This window comes from Garra rufa, chromosome 4 (genome assembly GCF_049309525.1).
Source record: "Garra rufa chromosome 4, GarRuf1.0, whole genome shotgun sequence".
Classification (NCBI taxonomy): domain Eukaryota; kingdom Metazoa; phylum Chordata; class Actinopteri; order Cypriniformes; family Cyprinidae; genus Garra; species Garra rufa.
Window position 1 is genome coordinate 1,461,384 of NC_133364.1, and position 5,254 is coordinate 1,466,637.

The following is a 5,254-nucleotide window of genomic DNA, read 5'->3' on the forward strand; positions in this document are numbered from 1 at the left end:
GTTTTATTCATGCACAGACTGATATTTTAAAGTGGGACCAAGATTCAGCTTGCATTGCTGGAACCAAGTTTGTTCTGCGCTGAAACGCTGTTTTCTGACACTTCAGGCTCTAACTTCAAAAATCATGCAAAACACTTCTAACACCTTCAGATATGTTTCTCTGTGTTGCAAAATAGGTTTTATTCATGCACAGACTGCAATATTAAAGTGGGACAGAGATTCAGCTTGCATTGCTTGAAACAAGTTTGTTCTGCACTGAAACGCTGTTTCCTGACATTTCAGGCTCTAACTTCAAAAATCATGCAAAACACTTCTAACACCTTCAGATATGTTTCTCTGTGTTGCAAAATAGGTTTTATTCATGCACAGACAGATATTTTAAAGTGGGACCAAGATTCAGCTTGCATTGCTGGAAACAAGTTTGTTCTGCGCTGAAACGCTGTTTTCTGACATTTCAGGCTCTAACTTCAAAAATCATGCAAAACACTTCTAACACCTTCAGATATGTTTCTCTGTGTTGCAAAATAGGTTTTATTCATGCACAGACTGATATTTTAAAGTGGGACCAAGATTCAGCTTGCATTGCTGGAAACAAGTTTGTTCTGCGCTGAAACGCTGTTTTCTGACACTTCAGGCTCTAACTTCAAAAATCATGCAAAACACTTCTAACACCTTCAGATATGTTTCTCTGTGTTGCAAAATAGGTTTTATTCATGCACAGACTGCAATATTAAAGTGGGACAGAGATTCAGCTTGCATTGCTTGAAACAAGTTTGTTCTGCACTGAAACGCTGTTTCCTGACATTTCAGGCTCTAACTTCAAAAATCATGCAAAACACTTCTAACACCTTCAGATATGTTTCTCTGTGTTGCAAAATAGGTTTTATTCATGCACAGACAGATATTTTAAAGTGGGACCAAGATTCAGCTTGCATTGCTGGAAACAAGTTTGTTCTGCGCTGAAACGCTGTTTTCTGACATTTCAGGCTCTAACTTCAAAAATCATGCAAAACACTTCTAACACCTTCAGATATGTTTCTCTGTGTTGCAAAATAGGTTTTATTCATGCACAGACTGATATTTTAAAGTGGGACCAAGATTCAGCTTGCATTGCTGGAAACAAGTTTGTTCTGCGCTGAAACGCTGTTTTCTGACATTTCAGGCTCTAACTTCAAAAATCATGCAAAACACTTCTAACACCTTCAGATATGTTTCTCTGTGTTGCAAATTAGGTTTTATTCATGCACAGACTGCAATATTAAAGTGGGACAGAGATTCAGCTTGCATTGCTTGAAACAAGTTTGTTCTGCACTGAAACGCTGTTTCCTGACATTTCAGGCTCTAACTTCAAAAATCATGCAAAACACTTCTAACACCTTCAGATATGTTTCTCTGTGTTGCAAAATAGGTTTTATTCATGCACAGACTGATATTTTAAAGTGGGACCAAGATTCAGCTTGCATTGCTGGAACCAAGTTTGTTTTGCGCTGAAACGCTGTTTTCTGACATTTCAGGCTCTAACTTCAAAAATCATGCAAAACACTTCTAACACCTTCAGATATGTTTCTCTGTGTTGCAAAATAGGTTTTATTCATGCACAGACTGATATTTTAAAGTGGGACCAAGATTCAGCTTGCATTGCTGGAATCAAGTTTGTTCTGCGCTGAAACGCTGTTTTCTGACATTTCAGGCTCTAACTTCAAAAATCATGCAAAACACTTCTAACACCTTTAGATATGTTTCTCTGTGTTGCAAAATAGGTTTTATTCATGCACAGACTGATATTTTAAAGTGGGACCAAGATTCAGCTTGCATTGCTGGAACCAAGTTTGTTCTGCGCTGAAACGCTGTTTTCTGACACTTCAGGCTCTAACTTCAAAAATCATGCAAAACACTTCTAACACCTTCAGATATGTTTCTCTGTGTTGCAAAATAGGTTTTATTCATGCACAGACTGATATTTTAAAGTGGGACCAAGATTCAGCTTGCATTGCTGGAAACAAGTTTGTTCTGCGCTGAAAAGCTGTTTTCTGACATTTCAGGCTCTAACTTCAAAAATCATGCAAAACACTTCTAACACCTTCAGATATGTTTCTCTGTGTTGCAAAATAGGTTTTATTCATGCACAGACTGATATTTTAAAGTGGGACCAAGATTCAGCTTGCATTGCTGGAAACAAGTTTGTTCTGCGCTGAAACGCTGTTTTCTGACATTTCAGGCTCTAACTTCAAAAATCATGCAAAACACTTCTAACACCTTCAGATATGTTTCTCTGTGTTGCAAATTAGGTTTTATTCATGCACAGACTGCAATATTAAAGTGGGACAGAGATTCAGCTTGCATTGCTTGAAACAAGTTTGTTCTGCACTGAAACGCTGTTTCCTGACATTTCAGGCTCTAACTTCAAAAATCATGCAAAACACTTCTAACACCTTCAGATATGTTTCTCTGTGTTGCAAAATAGGTTTTATTCATGCACAGACTGATATTTTAAAGTGGGACCAAGATTCAGCTTGCATTGCTGGAACCAAGTTTGTTCTGCGCTGAAACGCTGTTTTCTGACACTTCAGGCTCTAACTTCAAAAATCATGCAAAACACTTCTAACACCTTCAGATATGTTTCTCTGTGTTGCAAAATAGGTTTTATTCATGCACAGACTGATATTTTAAAGTGGGACCAAGATTCAGCTTGCATTGCTGGAATCAAGTTTGTTCTGCGCTGAAACGCTGTTTTCTGACATTTCAGGCTCTAACTTCAAAAATCATGCAAAACACTTCTAACACCTTTAGATATGTTTCTCTGTGTTGCAAAATAGGTTTTATTCATGCACAGACTGATATTTTAAAGTGGGACCAAGATTCAGCTTGCATTGCTGGAAACAAGTTTGTTCTGCGCTGAAAAGCTGTTTTCTGACATTTCAGGCTCTAACTTCAAAAATCAAGCAAAACACTTCTAACACCTTCAGACATGTTTCTCTGTGTTGCAAAATAGGTTTTATTCATGCACAGACTGATATTTTAAAGTGGGACCAAGATTCAGCTTGCATTGCTGGAAACAAGTTTGTTCTGCGCTGAAACGCTGTTTTCTGACATTTCAGGCTCTAACTTCAAAAATCATGCAAAACACTTCTAACACCTTCAGATATGTTTCTCTGTGTTGCAAATTAGGTTTTATTCATGCACAGACTGCAATATTAAAGTGGGACAGAGATTCAGCTTGCATTGCTTGAAACAAGTTTGTTCTGCACTGAAACGCTGTTTCCTGACATTTCAGGCTCTAACTTCAAAAATCATGCAAAACACTTCTAACACCTTCAGATATGTTTCTCTGTGTTGCAAAATAGGTTTTATTCATGCACAGACTGATATTTTAAAGTGGGACCAAGATTCAGCTTGCATTGCTGGAACCAAGTTTGTTCTGCGCTGAAACGCTGTTTTCTGACACTTCAGGCTCTAACTTCAAAAATCATGCAAAACACTTCTAACACCTTCAGATATGTTTCTCTGTGTTGCAAAATAGGTTTTATTCATGCACAGACTGCAATATTAAAGTGGGACAGAGATTCAGCTTGCATTGCTTGAAACAAGTTTGTTCTGCACTGAAACGCTGTTTCCTGACATTTCAGGCTCTAACTTCAAAAATCATGCAAAACACTTCTAACACCTTCAGATATGTTTCTCTGTGTTGCAAAATAGGTTTTATTCATGCACAGACAGATATTTTAAAGTGGGACCAAGATTCAGCTTGCATTGCTGGAAACAAGTTTGTTCTGCGCTGAAACGCTGTTTTCTGACATTTCAGGCTCTAACTTCAAAAATCATGCAAAACACTTCTAACACCTTCAGATATGTTTCTCTGTGTTGCAAAATAGGTTTTATTCATGCACAGACTGATATTTTAAAGTGGGACCAAGATTCAGCTTGCATTGCTGGAAACAAGTTTGTTCTGCGCTGAAACGCTGTTTTCTGACATTTCAGGCTCTAACTTCAAAAATCATACAAAACACTTCTAACACCTTCAGATATGTTTCTCTGTGTTGCAAATTAGGTTTTATTCATGCACAGACTGCAATATTAAAGTGGGACAGAGATTCAGCTTGCATTGCTTGAAACAAGTTTGTTCTGCACTGAAACGCTGTTTCCTGACATTTCAGGCTCTAACTTCAAAAATCATGCAAAACACTTCTAACACCTTCAGATATGTTTCTCTGTGTTGCAAATTAGGTTTTATTCATGCACAGACTGATATTTTAAAGTGGGACCAAGATTCAGCTTGCATTGCTGGAACCAAGTTTGTTCTGCGCTGAAACGCTGTTTTCTGACACTTCAGGCTCTAACTTCAAAAATCATGCAAAACACTTCTAACACCTTCAGATATGTTTCTCTGTGTTGCAAAATAGGTTTTATTCATGCACAGACTGCAATATTAAAGTGGGACAGAGATTCAGCTTGCATTGCTTGAAACAAGTTTGTTCTGCACTGAAACGCTGTTTCCTGACATTTCAGGCTCTAACTTCAAAAATCATGCAAAACACTTCTAACACCTTCAGATATGTTTCTCTGTGTTGCAAAATAGGTTTTATTCATGCACAGACAGATATTTTAAAGTGGGACCAAGATTCAGCTTGCATTGCTGGAAACAAGTTTGTTCTGCGCTGAAACGCTGTTTTCTGACATTTCAGGCTCTAACTTCAAAAATCATGCAAAACACTTCTAACACCTTCAGATATGTTTCTCTGTGTTGCAAAATAGGTTTTATTCATGCACAGACTGATATTTTAAAGTGGGACCAAGATTCAGCTTGCATTGCTGGAAACAAGTTTGTTCTGCGCTGAAACGCTGTTTTCTGACATTTCAGGCTCTAACTTCAAAAATCATGCAAAACACTTCTAACACCTTCAGATATGTTTCTCTGTGTTGCAAATTAGGTTTTATTCATGCACAGACTGCAATATTAAAGTGGGACAGAGATTCAGCTTGCATTGCTTGAAACAAGTTTGTTCTGCACTGAAACGCTGTTTCCTGACATTTCAGGCTCTAACTTCAAAAATCATGCAAAACACTTCTAACACCTTCAGATATGTTTCTCTGTGTTGCAAAATAGGTTTTATTCATGCACAGACTGATATTTTAAAGTGGGACCAAGATTCAGCTTGCATTGCTGGAACCAAGTTTGTTCTGCGCTGAAACGCTGTTTTCTGACACTTCAGGCTCTAACTTCAAAAATCATGCAAAACACTTCTAACACCTTCAG